This window comes from Ambystoma mexicanum, chromosome 6q, assembly GCF_040938575.1.
Source record: "Ambystoma mexicanum isolate Mex_15411 chromosome 6q, UKY_AmexF1_1, whole genome shotgun sequence".
Taxonomy (NCBI): domain Eukaryota; kingdom Metazoa; phylum Chordata; class Amphibia; order Caudata; family Ambystomatidae; genus Ambystoma; species Ambystoma mexicanum.
The window spans coordinates 361,858,890-361,878,443 of record NC_090937.1 but is presented as its reverse complement, the minus strand read 5'-3'; positions in this window follow the sequence as shown (position 1 = coordinate 361,878,443).

Below are 19,554 nucleotides of genomic sequence, written 5' to 3'. Positions count from 1 at the left end.
TGCAGCTCGTGTGGTATTCGTGTAATAGCTGCTTCTTAGCGGTAGGTGTGGTGGTTGAGAGATCAGGAGAATGTGTTTGTTCTGGCGGGTTTTATCCAGAATGGCTGTGGCTGCGTTAGGCCTGAGAGGAACGCCTGGCTGGGGGGTGTGAAGCCAGCAGTGTTTACTTAGAATGATGTGCAGTGAGCGGCAGATGTTGGTATGAGAACAGTTATACCGAATGGTGTCATAGTATCTCTGTGTTCTAGTTGATTGGTGATGTAAATAAGAGAGTAAGCGTGGTGGTGTGATCTGATGGGTTATATGCTCTTTAAACACTCACTGCATTCTAGGCCATACTATATATTTCATGCAATTCTATGCTCTCCAGTCCGTCCAATACTCCTGTCTGCCCCGCGCGCTCTAGTCTGTCCCGCACATGCACTCTTGTCTGCCCCACGCATGCCCTCCTGTCCACTCGAAGCATGCCCTCTTGTCCGTCCCACGCATGCCCTCTTGTCCGCTCCATGCTTGCCCTCTTGTGCATACCCATCCGCTCTATATACTCATCTGCTCCATACACTCATCCGCTCCATATACTCATCCGCTCCATCAACACATCCGCTCCGTCTGCTCCCTACACTCATCCGCTCCCTACACTCATCCGCTCCCTACATTCATCCACTCCCTACACTCATCCGCTCCCTACTCTCATCCGCTCCCATCCGCTCCCTACTCTCATCCGCTCCTTACACTCATCCACTCCATACACTCATCCACTCCATACATTCATCCACTCCATACACTCATCCACTCCATACGCTCATCCACTCCATACGCTCATGTGCTCTATACACTCATGTGCTCTATACCTTCGCCAGGTTTGTACATTCGTCTGCTCTGGCGATCTACACACTCTCCGCACTTCTGCATTCATCCACTATCCACACTCGTGGGCTTTACATACTCGTCCGCTCCACATATTCATCTGTTCTACACACTCATCGAGTTCACTCATCCCCTCCGCACACTCATCCCCTCCGCACACTCATCCCCTCTGCACACTCTTTCCCTCTGCACACTCTTTCCCTCTGCACGCTCATTCCTTCTGCACACTCATCCCCTCTGCACGCTCATTCCTTCTGCACACTCATCCCCTCTGCACACTCATCCCCTCTGCACACTCATCCCCTCTTCACACTCATCCCCTCTGCACACTCATCCCCTCTGCACACTCTTTTCCTCTGCACACTTTTTCCCTCTGCACACTCTTTCCCTCTGCACACTCATTCCCTCTGTACACTCATTCCCTCTGCACACTCATTCCCTCTGTACACTCATTCCCTCTGTACAATCATCCCCTCTGCACACTCATCCCCTCTGCACACTCTTTTCCTCTGCACACTTTTTCCCTCTGCACACTTTTTCCCTCTGCACACTCATCCCCTCTGCACACTCATTCCCTCTGCACACTCATTCCCTCTGTACACTCATTCCGTCTGTACACTCATCCCCTCTGTGCGCTCATCCGCTTCACGCACTCATCCCCTCTGCACACTCATCGCCTCTGCACACTCATCCCCTCTGCACACTCATTCCCTCTATACACTCATTCCCTCTATACACTCATGTGCTCTATAAACCCAACCGTTCTATACATTCATCTGCTCCGGCTATCTACACACTCTCTGCGCTTCTGTATTCATCCGCTATCTACACTTGTGCGCTCTACATGTTCATCCGCTCCACAAACTCATTTGTTCTACACATTCATCCGGGTTTACGCTCATCCGTTCTGCACATTCATCAGGCTTACGTATTTCTGCGTTCTACTTGCTTCACCGTGTTTACACAATCCTCCGCGCTACACGCTCGTCCGCTCTACACACTCATCCGCTAAATATGTTTATCCATTCTATACACTCATCCGATCTACATTTTCTTTCAATTTCCACATTCATTCAAACTATATAGTTATCTGTTCTTCCATTCATGCATTCATCCACTCAGCGCATCTGCTTCACCTGCTTCATCTATTCTAACTATTTCATCCATGCCATTCACTTTATTCACTCGTCATGCAATTCTGTCTATTTCAGGAGTTTAAATCTTGTTACTGATTCCGTAAGATTTACTCTTATTAACCATTTTTCTGCTTTGATCTACTTTGTTCGTTTAATTCTGGTTGTCCTTCTAGTTTATATTGGGGATTATTGGCTGTTAATTTCTTGCATCAGGTAATTTTTGGGTTGGTATCATTGAGTTGCTGTTAGTCTGTTTGAGTTATTTGGTACAGGTTGGTTTTTAGGGGAAGAACCAGGTTTTCAGCAGTTTGCGGAAAGATGTTAAATCCTCGGTTAGGCGGATGTGGGGTGGGAGTGAGTTCCATAGCGAGGGCGCGGAGTGAGTTCCATAGCGAGGGTGCCAAGGCTGAGAATGATGATCCACCTAACCTGACTGAGTTTGTCTTTGGTATGACTAGGAGGCCGGCTGAGCTTGATCTCAGGGTGCGAGGGGGGTGATAGGGTTTTAGCTTGTCTTGAAGATATTGAGGTCCGGTTTTATGCAGTGCTCGATGGTAGATGCATAAGGTTTTGAAGGTCATGCTTTGGGCTACTGGGAGCCAGTGCAGCGTCTTAAGGGCTGGGGAGATGTGGTCTCTTGGGCCGAGCGCAAGTAGCATTTTGGCAGCCGCATTTTGTGCCCTTTGGAGTTTATTCAGTTGGTACGCATGGATTCCGAGGTATAGGGGGTTTGCGTAGTCCAGTCTTGATATAACGATTGATTGTACTGCGGAGAGCCTGTTGGGAAAGGAGAGATATGGAAAGATGCGCCTGAGGGTTTTAAGGTGGTAGTGGCAGGACTTTGAGACGTTGTTGACTTGGCGCGAGAGTGTTAGATCAGAGTCAAGGGTGCAACCAAGGTTTTTCACTGGGTTAGAGGGGGTCGGTGAGTTGCCCATGGCGGATGGCCAGGGTAGCGGGTGCGAAAGAAGTTCTGAGTTTCCACATACCATGATTTCCGTTTTGGAGGGGTTTAACAAGAGGTGGCTTTGGGACATCCAGAGTTCTATGTCAAGGAGGCAGGAGGCCAGGTCAGGTCGGGAGTTGGGTTTTGAGTTCAGGAGTTTTAGAATTAGTTGAGTGTCGTTGGCGTAGTTGTAGCACAGGATGTTGTGTGAACGAATTATCGGTTTGAGGGTGATCAAGTAGAGATTGAATAGGAGGGCGGATAGGCATGCTCCTTGTGGGACTCCTGTACCGACTGGTCTGGCTTGGGAGGTATAGGTGGAGAGTATCGTTATTTGGTACCTATCTTTGAGAAATGAAGCTATCCATTTAAGAGCGGTTCCCCGGACTCCTAGGGAGTGGAGGCGGTCTAGGAGGATTGAGTGGTTGATTGAGTCAAAGGTGGCGGATAGGTCAAGAAGGATTAGTGCGACGCATCCCGCAGAGTCTGCTGTTATTTTAAGGTCATCCCAGATTGAGGTTAGGGTGGTTTCGGTTCCATGACGGGCTCTGAAACCTGATTGTGCGGGGTCAAGGAGCTTGTTGGCCTCGACAAAGGCATTTAGTTGGGAGTAGGCTGTTCGGTCAATGAGTTTGGCAAGGAACCTGGTGTTTGAGATGGGGCGGTAGTTTTTGGGCTCAAGAGGGTGGAGCAAAGGTTTTTTAATTAGAGGTTTGACATGAACCGTTTTGAATGCGTCGGGAAAGGTACCAGAGGATAAGGAGGCATTTATGATGGATCTTGCGTGTTCACCTGCGCAGGTGGAAGCGAAAATTTCTTTGAGGGTTGTGGCTGGGAAAGGGTCCAGCGGAGAGCCGGATGGTTTGTGGGCAGATAGAAGTTTGAGAAATTGCTTTGGAGATATTGGACTAAAGGATTCGAACGTTGGTCGGGTAGTGGTCGCAGCCGATGGACTGGGTGGTATGGGGGAAGTATTGTCTGGTGGATGTAAGAGAGCTAGCTTGGTGGTTAGAGTATTTGTTCTTTCGAGAGCTGTGGTGTAAAAGTGGAGGGAGAGTGAGTCGCACAGTGATTGGGAGGGGGTCGGGACAGTGGTGGTGCAAGCGGGTTTGGTGAATTCGGAGATGATTTTGTGGAGTTCTTTGCTTGGATTTTTGCAGTTTAGGATCCGGGAGTTGTAGTGGGCTTTTTTTGCTTTCCGGATTTCGGCCTTGTACTGATAGAGATGTCTGGCCAAGGTGGCCTTGCTCTCCTGGGTTTTGTTATTCTGCCATTTGCGTTCTAGGTATTTATATAGTTGTTTAGTGGTCTTTAACTCTGGAGTGAACCATCTGGGGAAAAGGCCAAGGCGTGTTGATGGTTTGCAAGAGGGAGTGAGCCGCATCAGAGATGCATTGAGCCACGAGTCAAAGGCGTCAGGGGTTAGTTGTTTATTGAATTGGCAGGTAGGTGGTGGAGACTGGAGGATGGCGTCGGCTAGGTCCGGCACGATTATTAGTTTTTTCCAGCATTTGCGTAGATTCGGAGGTTCGGATTCGAGTACGCAAAGGGGGTCAGGTGAGCAAATGGTGAAAGAGAGAATGAAGTGATCGGACCAGATGATAGGGGTGGGTGGGTTTAAATGAATCCGGGTGTTGGAGCTAAAGATGGCATCAAGAGTGTGTCCTTTATAGTGATTCGGGCCATTTATGTGGAGTTGGAGGTTCATTGCGTCTAAACCGTCAACCAGAGAGTGTGTCATAGGGTTGGTGGGGATGTCGAGCCATATGTTGAAGTCTCCAAGAAGGGTGAGGTTGGGATGGTTTAGTTGAAGGGTGGCAATAGAGTCGCAGAGGTTGTTTGCGAATTGCCCATCGTAGCCAGGGGGTCTGTAGATTATTAGGAAGCTGTGTGAGAGCGAGGCGGAGAGGGATAGTTTAACGAGGAGGGATTCGCAAGAAGGAATGGAAGCTTGGTTGTCGATGATTGAGGCACGGAAGAGAGACTTGAAGATGAATGCTACTCCCCCTCCTCTAGAGGGATGGTTCAGTGGGATGAGGGAGTAGTCAGGGGGGAAGGCTTCATTGGCGATTGGGGAGAAGTCGTCCGAGAACCAAGTTTCAGTGATGAAGACCAGGTCTGGTTTGTCAGAGGTGAAGAGGTCAAAGATGCAGTGTCTGTTTTTTGCTACGGATCGGGCATTAAAGAGGATGCAGTTCACTTCGGCAGGCGAGGATGGTCTCGGGGCTGGAGCGGAGGGGGGTGTTGGCAGAGAGAGTGGAAGCTGGAGAGGGGGCGAGGTATTAGTGTGGGTGATGATCGTTGGGAATAGTTGGCGCGCTGACGAAATGGTGCGCTTCGGGCCGGATTGGGTACTTGCCTGTGTTAGGATGATCGGGTTTGGCTCGGGGGATTTGAAGGTGGGTTGTGGTCGGTTAGGCGTTTCAGTTGCAGATGATGAGAAGTCGAGTGAGAGGGGTTTCAGGAAGGGTGAAGCCACGGGGGAAGGAAGTGATTGGGGAATAGAGGAGGTGGGTCGAGACAGGTGAGGTGAAGAGTGTTGAGAGGTTGATGGGGACCAGGTACATTTCCTCTTTAGTTTCTTTGTTGTGATTGGAGTGTGAGAGAGGGTAGGGAGGTCAGAGGGGGAGAGGGATGCGGCTTCGGTTCTTGCTAGGGCCAGGCATGCAGTTTTTAGGGAGGGGAAAGGGTGTGGTCGGTGATGGAAGGTGGCGGGGGTTTGTGGGCAAGGCGGGGGGTGGGAGGTTGTAGGTGGGGATGTCCCTGGTATGATAGTGAGAAGAGCGGGGGTGGTTAACCTTGGCTGGTCGGTGGTGGGGTTCAGGGGAGGAGTGGTCTTAGGGTGGATGTTTGCAGGGCGGGATCGCCCAGTATTATAGTGAGGGGAGCGGACATGGTTATCCTTGGTTGGTCGGTGGTGGGGTTTGGGGGAGGAGTGGTCTTAGGGTGGTTGGCTCGCCATCTTGCCCCTCTGGCTTGGTGTTTGGAGAGGGGAATGGTAGGGAAAGCGAAGGAGGGTGGGTTGATTGGGGAAGAGGGGGGCCGGGACGTGAGGGCAGGCAGATCGTGCAGTGGGAGCGGTCCATGGTGCTCGTTTCCAACAAACTTTGGTGGAGTGAGTGCACTCATGCTTAGTAGCTGTTAGGTGTAGTTTCAAGTGCGACTTTTAGTTTATTGGATTTATATAAATTCGGTGATATCACTGGCTGAGAGTGAGCTTGATTTCAGGGTTCCACGAAGCCGGGTGATATTATTCACTAATTCTAGGTTTTGGTGAACTATTTGTACTAGCTTGCAGATATTAGGCCTTTTTGAACTGTAGCTAGCCGTTAGGAAGTGCTAATTAGGTGGTCTATTTAGTTGTCGCTACAGCACAGTTACGCTGTTGGGTAGGCTTTCTAGTATGCTGGAGTACAGGTAAACTATTAAGGAGGAATTGGATGTAGCAGTACCCCAGGTATGGTTTTAGTTGGACTTTTAGGAGGAGTTTAGGCAGGTTTTTAATTGTAGTTCTAGATTTGAGTGGGGATATGCTATTAGGCACACTTCAGGTTCGATTTGCACAATTGAAATTCAGACTATTACATGTACTTCTAGGTTCAACTGATCACAGAGATGATGTTGGGTTAATTAGGTACTAATAGGTACACTTCTAAATTTAACTGCACACATTACTAGGGTTATTCTAACTTCGGTTTTGTGCCGGGAGGCTGTTGGGCACACTTCTATAATCAGCTTTCGCAGAGAGGCTATTGGACACACTTCTAGATTTAACTATCACAGAAGGGCTATTGGGTACACCTCTATAGTCACTTTCACAGAGAGGTTGTTGGGCACACTTCTATAGTCAACTTTCACAGAGAGGTAGTTGGGCACACTTCTATAGTCAACTTTCACAGAGAAGTTGTTGGGCGCACTTCTATAGTCAGCTTTCATAGAGAGGCTATTGGACACACGTCTAGATTCAACTGTCACAGAAGGGCTATTGGGTACACTTCTGATTGCAACTTTCCAGAGATGCTATTAGGGACACTTCTAAATGCAACTTTCACAGGAGGCTATTTGGGACACTTCTCTATTGGGCACACTTCTAGATGCAACTTTCACAGGGAGGCTATTGGGCACATTTATATAGTCAACTTTCACAGAGGATATTCGGCACACTTTCTAGATGCAACTTTTCACAGCGGGGCTATTGGGCACACTTCTAAATTCAATTTTCACAGTGAGGCTATTGGACACACTTCTATAATCAACTTTCCAAGGAGGCTATTGGGCATATTCTAAATTTTAATTTTCACATAGAGTCTATTGGGCACACTTTTAGTTCAACTACTAAATTCAACTCTTACAGAGGGGCAAATGGGACACTACTAGATTCAACTTTGAATAGAGAGGCTATTGGGCACACTGCTAAATGCACCTTTCACAGAGAGGCTATTGGGTACTTTTCTATTCACCGAGGCTATTGGGCAGACTTCTGTTCACAGAGGTTATTGGGCACACTTCTAACTTTAACTTTCACAGAGAGGCTATTGGATACATTTCTATTCACAGAGGCTATTGGGCAGACTTCTATTCACAGGGGCTAATTGGGCACATTTCTAGAATCAACTTACTCAGAGAGGCTATTGGGCACACTTCTATTCACAGAGGCTATCGGGCACATTTCTAGATTCAACTTTCACAGATAGGCTATTGGGCACAACACTAAATGCAACTTTCACACAAAGGCTATTGGCACACTTCTAAATGCAACTTTCACACAGAGGCTATTGGGCACACTTCTAAATGCAACTTTTCACACAGAGGCTATTGGGCACACTTCTAAATGCAACTTTTCACAGAGCGGCTATCGGGCACAGCACTAAATGCAGCTTTCACAGAGAGGCTATTGGGCACAACACTAAATGCAGCTTTCACAGAGAGGCTGTTGGGCACATTTCTAAATGCAAATTTCACAGAGAGGCTATTGGGCACACTTCTAAATGCAACTTTTCACAAAGCGGCTATCGGGCACAGCACTAGATGCAGCTTTCACAGAGAGGCTATTGAGCGCACTTCTAGATGCAACTTTTCACACAGAGCGGCTATCGGACACAGCACTAGATGCAGCTTTCACAGAGAGGCTATTGGGCACACTTCTAGAAGCAACTTTTCACACAGAGGCTATTGGGCACACTTCTAAATGCACATTTCACTGAGAGGCTATTGGGCACACTTCTAAATGCAACTTTTCACACAGAGGCTATTGGGCGCAACACTAAATTCAACTTTCACAGAGAGGCTATTGGGCACACTTCTAGATGCAACTTTCCAAGGAGGCTATTGGGCATATTCTACATTTTAATTTTCACATAGAGTCTATTGGGCACACTTTTAGTTCAACTTCTAAATTCAACTTTCACAGAGGGGCAAATGGGACACTACTAGATTCAACTTTGAATAGAGAGGCTATTGGGCACACTTCTAAATGCACCTTTCACAGAGAGGCTATTGGGTACTCTTCTTTTCACCGAGGCTATTGGGCAGACTTCTGTTCACAGAGGTTATTGGGCACACTTCTATTCACAGGGGCTAATTGGGCACATTTCTAGAATCAACTTACTCAGAGAGGCTATTGGGCACACTTCTATTCACAGAGGCTATTGGGCACGCTTCTAGATTCAACTTTCACAGATAGGCTATTGGGCGCACTTCTATTCACAGAGGTTATTGGGCATACTTCTATGCAATTTACGCAGAGAGGCTATTGGGCATACTTCTAAATGCAACTTTTCACACAGAGGCTATTGGGCGCAACACTAAATGCTAATTTCACAGAGAGGCTATTGGGCACAGCACTAGATGCAATTTTTCACATGTATAGGATGGAGTTTCCAAATGCAAATATACTACAGATGTAGTGAATTTACACTGGTGGTGCTTTGCTAGATGAGTGGTAGGGTAGTATGTCGTGAAGTAATTGCTTCAGTCCCCGCCCTTGCCACACTTACTTATTGTTGGCTTCTTGCTTCTCCTGCAGATACCTGCAGATACTAGCTTGAGCCGTCACTGTCGGAGCCGTCCTTTGCCTCAGGTCCTTAACCGATGGGCTGCCGGGCAGAGGGCTGCCCTGGGAGTGCTGGTAATGGGGGGGGAGTCTTTCGTCTCAGCCAATCGGGTCGCGGGGCAGGCACGGGAGGCGGGACTAGCTAGGACCAGGAAGCAGGGAGCGGGGGGAAGGGGGCCGACGCTGCTAGGCCTGATTTCATTAAATTTTAAGGCAAATGGGGTCGCTCAGGTGGGCGCAACTTACTTGGGCAATCTGTAAGCAAAGGGGGCTTGGATTCACACGTGATGGCTTAAGACCAAGCACTGCGAGCTGGTGGGACAATCGGGTCGCGGGGCAGGCACGGGAGGCGGGATTAGCTAGGACCAGGAAGCGGGGAGCGAGGGGAAGTGGGCCGACGCTGCTAGTGCTGATTTCACTAAATTTTAAGGCAAATGGGGTCGCTCAGGTGGGCGCAACTTACTTGGGCAATCTGTAAGCAAAGGGGGCTTAGATTCACACAGGATGGCTTAAGACCAAGCACTGCGAGCTGGTGGGCCAATCGGGTGGCAGGGCGGGCACGGGAGGCGGGATTAGCTAGGACCAGGAAGCGGGGAGCGGGGGGAAGCGGGCCGACGCTGCTAGGGCTGATGACACTAAATTTTAAGGCAAATGGGGTCGCTCAGGTGGGCGCAACTTACTTGGGCAATCTGTAAGCAAAGGGGGCTTGGATTCACATGCAATGTCTTAAGACCTAGCATTGCGAGCTGGTGGGCCAATCGGGTCGCGGGGCGGGCACAGGAGGCGGGATTAGCTAGGACCAGGAAGCGGGGAGCGAGGGGAAGCGGGCCGACGCTGCTAGGGCTGATTTCACTAAATTTTAAGGCAAATGGGGTCGCTCAGGTGGGCGCAATTTACTTGGGCAATCTGTAAGCAAAGGGGGCTTGGATTCACATGCGATGGTTTAAGACCAAGCACTGCGAGCTGGTGGGCCAATCGGGTCGCGGGGCGGGCACAGGAGGCGGGATTAGCTAGGACCAGGAAGCGGGGACCGGGGGGAAGCGGGCTGACCCTGCTAGGGCTGATTTCACTAAATTTTAAGGCAAATGGGGTCGCTCAGGTGGGCGCAACTTACTTGGGCAATCTGTAAGCAAAGGGGGCTTGGATTCACATGCTATGGCTTAAGACCAAGCACTGCGAGCTGGTGGGCCAATCGGGTTGCGGGGTGGGCACGGGAGGCGGGATTAGCTAGGACCAGGAAGCGGGGAGCAAGGGGAAGCGGGCCAACGCTGCTAGGGCTGATTTCACTAAATCTTAAGGCAAATGGGGTAACTCAGGTGGGCGCAACTTACTTGGGCAATCTGTAAGCAAAGGGGGCTTGGATTCACACGGGATGGCTTAAGACCAAGCACTGCAAGCTGGTGGGCTAATCGGGTCACGGGGCGGGCATGGGAGGCGGGATTAGCTAGGACCAGGAAGCAGGGAGCGGGGGGAAGCGGGCCGACGCTGCGAGGGCTGATGTCACTAAATTTTGAGGCAAATGGGGTCGGACAGGTGGGCGCAACTTACTTGGGCAATCTGTAAGCAAAGGGGGCTTGGATTCACATGCGATGGCTTAAGACCAAGCACTGCGAGCTGGTGGGACAATCGGGTTGCGGGGTGGGCACGGGAGGCGGGATTAGCTAGGACCAGGAAGCGGGGAGCAAGGGGAAGCGGGCCAACGCTGCTAGGGCTGATTTCACTAAATCTTAAGGCAAATGGGGTAACTCAGGTGGGCGCAACTTACTTGGGCAATCTGTAAGCAAAGGGGGCTTGGATTCACACGGGATGGCTTAAGACCAAGCACTGCAAGCTGGTGGGCTAATCGGGTCACGGGGCGGGCATGGGAGGCGGGATTAGCTAGGACCAGGAAGCAGGGAGCGGGGGGAAGCGGGCCGACGCTGCGAGGGCTGATGTCACTAAATTTTGAGGCAAATGGGGTCGGACAGGTGGGCGCAACTTACTTGGGCAATCTGTAAGCAAAGGGGGCTTGGATTCGCATGCGATGGTTTAAGACCAAGCACTGCGAGCTGGTGGGCCAATCGGGTCGCGGGGCGGGCACAGGAGGCGGGATTAGCTAGGACCAGGAAGCGGGGACCGAGGGGAAGCGGGCTGACCCTGCTAGGGCTGATTTCACTAAATTTTGAGGCAAATGGGGTCGCTCAGGTGGGCGCAACTTACTTGGGCAATCTGTAAGCAAAGGGGGCTTGGATTCACATGCGATGGCTTAAGACCAAGCACTGCGAGCTGGTGGGCCAATCGGGTCGCGGGGTGGGCACGGGAGGCGGGATTAGCTAGGACCAGGAAGCGGGGAGCAAGGGGAAGTGGGCCAACGCTGCTAGGGCTGATTTCACTAAATCTTAAGGCAAATGGGGTCGCTCAGGTGGGCGCATCTTACTTGGGCAATCTGTAAGCAAAGGGGGCTTGGATTCACACGGGATGGCTTAAGACCAAGCACTACAAGCTGGTGGGCTAATCGGGTCACGGGGCGGGCATGGGAGGCGGGATTAGCTAGGACCAGGAAGCATGGAGCGGGGGAAGCGGGCCGACGCTGCGAGGGCTAATGTCACTAAATTTTGAGGCAAATGGGGTCGGACAGGTGGGCGCAATTTACTTGGGCAATCTGTAAGCAAAGGGGGCTTGGATTCACACGCAATGGCTTAAGACCAAGCACTGCGAGCTGGTGGGCCAATCGGGTCACGGGGCGGGCACGGGACGCGGGATTAGCTAGGACCAGGAAGCGGGGAGCGAGGGGAAGCGGGCCGACGCTTCTAGGGCTGATTTCACAAAATTTTAAGGCAAATGGGGTCGCTCAGGTGGGCGCAACTTACTTGGGCAATCTGTAAGCAAAGGGGGCTTGGATTCACATGCGATGGCTTAAGACCAAGCACTGCGAGCTGGTGGGCCAATCGGGTCGCGGGGTGGGCACGGCAGGCGGGATTAGCTAGGACCAGGAAGCGGGGAGCAAGGGGAAGCGGGCCGACGCTGCTAGGGATGATTTCACTAAATTTTAAGGCAAATGGGGTCGCTCAGGTGGGCGCAACTTACTTGGGCAATCTGTAAGCAAAGTGGGCTTGGATTCACACGCGATGGCTTAAGACCAAGCACTGCGAGCTGGTGGGCCAATCGGGTCGCAGGGCGGGCACGGGAGGCAGGATTAGCTAGGACCAGGAAGCGGGGAGCGGGGGGAAGCGGGCCGACGCTGCTAGGGCTGATTTGACTACATTTTAAGGCAAATGGGGTCGCTCAGGTGGGCGCAACATACTTGGGCAATCTGTAAGCAAAGGGGGCTTGGATTCACACGCGATGGCTTAAAACCAAGCACTGCGAGCTGGTGGGCCAATCGGGTCGCGGGCACGGGAGGCGGGATTAGCTAGGACCAGGAAGCGGGGAGCGAGGGGAAGCGGGCCGACGCTGCTAGGGCTGATTTCACTAAATTTTAAGGCAAATGGGGTCGCTCAGGTGGGCGCAACTTACTTGGGCAATCTGTGCGCAAAGGTGGCTTGGATTCACACGCGATGGCTTAAAACCAAGCACTGCGAGCTGGTGGGCCAATCGGGTCGCGGGGCGGGCACGGGAGGTGGGATTAGCTAGGACCAGGAAGCGGGGAGCAAGGGGAAGCGGGCCGACGCTGCTAGGGATGATTTCACTAAATTTTAAGGCAAATGGGGTCGCTCAGGTGGGCGCAACTTACTTGGGGAATCTGTGAGCAAAGTGGGCTTGGATTCACACGCGATGGCTTAAGACCAAGCACTGCGAGCTGGTGGGCCAATCGGGTCGCAGGGCGGGCACGGGAGGCAGGATTAGCTAGGACCAGGAAGCGGGGAGCGGGGGAAGCGGGCCGACGCTGCTAGGGCTGATTTCACTAAATTTTAAGGCAAATGGGGTCGCTCAGGTGGGCGCAACTTACTTGGGCAATCTGTAAGCAAAGGGGGCTTGGATTCACACTCGATGGCTTAAGACCAAGCACTGGGAGCTGGTGGGCCAATCGGGTCGCGGGCACGGGAGGCGGGATTAGCTAGGACCAGGAAGCGGGGAGCAAGGGGAAGCGGGCCGACGCTCCTGGGGCTGATTTCACTAAATTTTAAGGCAAATGGGGTCGCTCAGGTGGGCACAACTTACTTGGGCAATCTGTAAGCAAAGGGGGCTTGGATTCACACAGGATGGCTTAAGACCAAGCACTGCGAGCTGGTGGGCCAATCGGGTCACAGGGCGGGCACGGGAGGCGGGTTTAGCTAGGACCAGGAAGCAGGGAGCGGGGGGAAGCGGGCCGTCGCTGCTAGGGCTGATTTCACTAAATTTTAAGGCAAATGGGGTTGCTCAGGTGGGCGCAATTTACTTGGGCAATCTCTAAGCAAAGGGGGCTTGGATTCACATGCAATGGCTTAAGACCAAGCACTGTGAGCTGGTGGGCCAATCGGGTCACGGGGCGGGCACGGGAGGCGGGATTAGCTAGGACCAGGAAGCGGGGAGCGGGGGGAAGCGGGCCGATGCTACTAGGGCTAATTTCTCTAAATTTTAAGGCAAATGGGGTCGCTCAGGTGGGCGCAACTTACTTGGGCAATCTATAAGCAACGGGCGATATCCATGCTTCTTCCTCAACTGTGTTAGTTTCCAGGGCCACAGTTACATGGTTGATCGAGTTTAGAAGTTTCCAAACTTCCCCTAGTTTTTTTTGCAGATTTTTGTTATCATTGATTCAGCGTCTTCTTAAGTCATCAGGTACTTATGTGCTTTCACACAATTTTTGTATCCTAGTGTCCATGCTTTGATCAGCTCAGCTTAAGATGTAGTATTCCCTTCTCTGGTCCTTTTTATGTCCGATCTCATTTTTTTCCTTTCGTCAACAAGGACCAAGTTAAACGAATGCTTGTGCTGGAAGACACTCTTTTGGGTTCCACTCCTTTTTTCCATGAAGGCCATCAGTAGCTTTGGGTATTCCACTCTGTGGTCTTTACCTCTGTTCTTATTTTGTGGGAGGTTCTCCAGCTCTTTCGTTAGTTTCTTGATTCTTACTGCATCTATTTTTAGTCTGTTCACCCCATGGTTAATTACCACTGGGCAGATATAGAGATCTCTGGGGGGATTGGGAACTCCAATACATTTCAGCTCGATTATGGTTTGGTCACTCTGGGATGTCCAAATAACTGCAAGTGAGTAAATCCAGGGAACTATATTTCCAGACACAAAAAAAGTAGACCAGCACGTTTGTGGAGTCTCCCTGCTTCCAGGTGTGGCAGGCTGGTGTATCTCCCCTGGTCTGCCCGTTCATTAGATGTAAGTCTCAGGGCTCCAGTTCTGCTGTTCACAGCCTTCCCTTGGCCCAGCTGGTGATCTTATGCCTAGGTCGTCATATCCTGCCACCTGATGATCTTCCAAGGAATCCATGTTAAAATCATCACATATGACGATTAGTGGGTCTGGTAGAGAGACCATTAAGTGGTCTAATAGTGACATGATCTCCCTGATGAATGTGAGGTTATCTATCCCTTCTGAGTTCCAGGAGACATGGCATAGAATCAGCCATTCAGATATGTCGGACCTTATCTCTGAGCTTTTCATTAAAGTCACTTGCTTAAAATGGTTTGGGTTCCAAATTCCTGAGATACTATAACAGTTTGTGTTTTTATCAGTGTTAAGAGACTCGATACGAGTCTTCCTTTTAGACCTTTGGTTGCAGGGTTCAGTAGGGTAACACATCCATCTAGGACTGGTGGTGTTCTAAACCAGGTTTCCTTGAGGCAAATTAGATCATAGTTGTCCCATTGAAGTTCTTTGTTGCCTAAGCGAGGCGCAAAACCCTGGTATTCCAGCATCCAATTGTCCACCCCATTAGAGAGATTGACCTGTGTTGCTAGACTTTCCCTTTTCTCACCACCAGAGCTTCTGCCAACCATCCCCAGGAGTCAGCATCATCCCCACTTGGGGTCTTGTTTAAATTGGTAGTGACTCTCCTTTCCTATTCAGCAGAATTGTCCCTGAAAATACGCAGGGGAGACAACGCGTTATCTTCTCTGTTGGTTCCTTTTCTCTTTGGCACTTCTCTACGGGACCATGTATCAGTTGAAGTTGTTTGCGGCACACCTTCTTCGAGATGGAATCTGGTTGTTTTGTCTGGAGCTCGAAGGTGCTCTTTAGGCCCCTCACTTTTTGTTGGTGTCCTAATCTCTGAAAGGGAGTAACCCATAGAGGAAATATGTGAAGCCTCCTCAAGTATGGTGTCTTAGATTACTGTATTTTCTAGGAAGATCACAACTTTAGCTAGGCGATCCTTGCTTGGAAGGCCACTCTGGAGATGTCATCCCTTGTTATCAGTCTTAATTTTGAAATACGGTGCAACATTTTCAGGACGTTTGCTCTGTTTAGTTGTCAGGTTTCCTAGGTCGGTTTCCCATTGTGTGGGGCCTTCTTATGTTTCTGGTTCCTTTGTGGTTGTTGTTGATATTAGTTGCAGAAAGGGAAGAGCAATTAAGAACCACTGTTGGTGGGAGGTTGCTCCTCCTGCTAATGCCTGCCTGTTCTAGACTCATTGAGATTTTGTTCTGAGTCAGGCAAGGGCACTTCTGGGCCAGTGTTCTGCGCTCGTCCGTATCCTGAGAGCCTGGTCTTGACAAGGGCAATGATGCAGCTAAGATTAGTTGCATTTGTTCCAGAGTTCTAAAGCTGTCTTTCTCCATCATGCCATATGGGCTAGTACGTCTTTTTTTAATCGAGGGCCCTGTCATGCCCAGTGTCTTGAAAAATGTGCCAGCACCATTACACTTATCCATGGCTTGTTTTGTATAACCCATATGGTTTTCAGATCGTTTATCTGTCGGGCATTGTTGGTTTGTTTTTGTGGGTTTTTTCAGCACTTAAATTTAGCAAATAGCCGGTAATCTATAGCAGCGGTGGGCGGTGGAGCAGGTGAAGGGGCCGGTCCGCTCCAAAGGTTATCACCATCCTTGGCCACAAAATTTGGAAGTTCTGCTTCTTCGATTAATATTATCTCATCTTCAGTCCGGTGGACTCCTTTGGGCCCACCCACATTAGCCTCATGGTCCGCTTCCCTACTCTTTGCCATCTGCTCACCTCCTTGATGGCTGATATCATTTGTTATTTCTGAATCTTCTGCCTCCTTTTCAGTAGCTGAGTTTTCCTGTCTCTCACCTGTTTGGAGGGATTGGAGGTGGTTGCGGGTCCGCTGGGGTCTGTGGTTGCACTGGTGAAGTGTCTGTGCTTTGATTTCCGTTTTTTTTGGCTGCATATCACAGCTTTTTCCCTTCAATTATTGGGTCTAAGATTCGGTGTTGTCTCTTCTTTGTGTGTATTCAGTTTACTTTGGATTGCTGTTATAAAGCCTTCCACGCATACCATTTTGGAGTGCAGCATAGCCATAACAGTTGTCTGATCTTTTACATGATCGTTATGTAAATGGTGCCAATACCAGTGTTAGTGTGGCCATGGTACTGGCATTAATTGGTGTATCCTTGTAAGCCTTATGGTGCTTGCACTTGTATTTTCTTTTTCCCTTTTTTTGGGCTTACTATTGATGGGGTTTATCAATCATGCTAGCTAAATCAATTTGCCGTCTTGAAACTTCGAGGGTTTTTAGATCATGGCTTTCAAGCGAAGGTATTCTTTTTTGTGTGTCTGATCCAAGACTACCAGTAGTTGCCAACCCACTTCCTTCCAGCAAGTTCCAGCTCGCAAGTAGCGATGAACCTCCCCAAGGCTCTGATCTTGATCAGACCAAGTTCTTGTCAAGCATTTCCTTGCTTAAGAGTCAATGTTCCTATAATGGAACCTTGTGGAGTTTGTGATGTTAGTTATTCTTAGACCTGTTGGCTTCCATTGGGAGGGTCCCTTGCAACAGTTTTTTTTTTTTAGGTGTCTGGGGTCTCCCCGTGCAGCTCTCTCCATTGAAGTTGGATATTCTAGGTCTCTGGCTGGCTCCACTAGGGACCCTCTTCCCGTTATGGGAAAGGGTTGAAATTCTGGTATTTGTAACCCTTGGCCTACCTTTGTGCCTCCTGCCAATAAGTGGAGGTGACACGCCTGTTCTGCACCAACAAGGGTATGTGGTTGCGCCAGAGGTTTCAGGGACATGTGGCATTATGTCCCTTGTTTCGGGGGCTTTGCCACTGTCGCGGTAGGGGCCAGGTCTAGTTATCTGACTATTAAAGTAGGCTGATATGGTGGTCTGGGTTCTGCCCACCCACCATGGAGTTTCATTAGTCCCCTCCCTACTGTCTTTTAGATCAGTCATTGGTGACATAGATGACCTTGGCTGGGGGGGCAGGTTATCAAAGGTAGTAAAACAGGATTGGAAGGGTTAGGAGTGTACATTTGCAACTATGTTGCTGTGAAGGCAGTTACCAGGAGTCTTGGCATCAGAGCTGGAGGGGCGGCCAAGTCAAAGTGACTGCATATATTAGGATATGTGTCACCCTGGGGCTAGCACGTTGGGGGCAACATTGGGGGTGCATCATTATGGTCTGTGACAGAGCCATTTCCAAATCTGTAGGCACCGTTACTTCACTCACCTCTAATGAAGACTTCTTCTCCCAGTCTCCCGGCTGCCATCCACTTGAGGTAGACCGCAGTGGGGGATCTGTCTTTTCCATTATGGAGCAAAGTCACCCAAGGAACGCCAGTAACAGACACTCAGCCTGCCCTCAGCATGGTGACAACAATAGGATCGGCGTGTCCACCGGCGTGTCCACCAAGCCATCCAATAGTAGCTGCAGGAACAGCAGTGGCTGCAGGAAGTTTGGCTCTCTCTTTGCTCAGTACTATTCGTCTCTCCGGCTTACCCTGCGAAGCACGGGAACACAGCAACACACTCTGCAACATTCCACTATGCTTGGCTTTTGGTAGCAGAGTATGAGAGTGTAGGTCCACCTCCTCACTGGTCTGGTCTGTCTGCCATATTCACCATCGAAAAGGGGCATGCAGGGCTCTGACTAGGCAACCTCCACTGGACCACCCACCCACAAGAGCTCTGTTCGTGAAAATCCTCAGCTTCTTATACAAAGGAGACATACTCCATGTGTAAAGGTTACATTCAACATGGTATGTCAGAGTTGTCCATTTATCCTGACTGCAATGAAGTGGTTCAAAGGCAAAAAATGCCTATTGTGATGTGAAATTCACTTTGCAGCAATGTACCATGCACTATATGCTGCTGTTTCCGTCCAGGATGAAGTCATTTTGAGATGCTGGCAGAGGAAAAGGAATAGATGGATAGGCAGGGACTGAGAGAAGAACAGGAAACAGAAGTCATGGAGCAGCAACAGAGAAGAACACTTAAGAAGCCCATCTCCAGGAGGATAACATAACAGCAACCCTTGATTAGGGACAGAGAAATTGACTCAACTGAGCAGTAGTTCTCACTAAGAAGGGCTGAAAACTGGAGTTCTAGATGATCAAACTCATGCAAGTAGTAACTTTAGAAGGCTTACCTTTCATATTGAGCTCATAAGAGTTGTGATATTTTGTTATATAGTGTAGTGAGAGATGGGTTCAGTGTGCGGCTTGGTATTGTGGTATTTATTTGGAGGAACACAATGCTAGTTTTGCCTCATGAAGTGTATCTGTGTGTTCTTAAGTAGTACTGTCTGATAATCTAGAAGGTCCATATTGTAAAGCGGGAGGCCGTTAAGAATTGGTGGGTAGGTCTTGCTATACATAGATATAGAACCGAAAACCACTGTGGAGTTCAGGGACAGGATGTTTTGGAACTAGTTTGGCCTGGTACGCTGGTGTTTGTGGGTATAGGTTTTGTCAATTATTTTGTTGGTTCTTATTAATTTATCAGTGCCATATATGAGGAGGAACTGAGGAGTTATATCAATACATGCTGGAATGGGAGAATGTATGTTGTTGACGTGACAGTTCTGTGTGATAGATATCTCTATGATCCTCCTCATATCTGGCCTTGATAAATTAATAAGGAATGCATATGCTTACCGATTCAGGGTTAGTTCCTTTTTGCACCGGCAAGGGGTGCGTTTGGCCATGCTTTTGGAAACACAACTCTTGTTGGATGAACTTGATATATTGGCTAAGAGGTTCCGAAGCAATAGTTACACCATGTACATTAGAGGGGTGTGAATTTTAGTGCCATCATGGCTCTTGAGGTCTCCGCAATCATAAAAGACAATAAGGGATGTTATGCTATTCTTACTGGTTTACTAGAGGGGCAAGAAATATTCATTGCTTTTATATATATATATATATATTCAATGAAAAAACTTTGTTAAGGGGACGTTATGGTTAAGTTGCACTAATAAAAACCTTTGAAATTCAAAGAAAAAACTTTGTTAAAGGGACATTATGGTTTCAAGTAAAATCGAAAAACCCCAGAAATTTCCCAGTTATGGTAAGCTAAACAACCATACCTCGTGCCACCACGTGCACTGTTAAGACTAACACCCAGGACATCAAAGATGACATCACAAATGTTTTTTTGCTTCTTGCAGCCATATCCCATCTCATCCTCATCACCCCTCAGCTCCCCAGAGATTATTTGATAGGTTTGACAAGTGCAATGT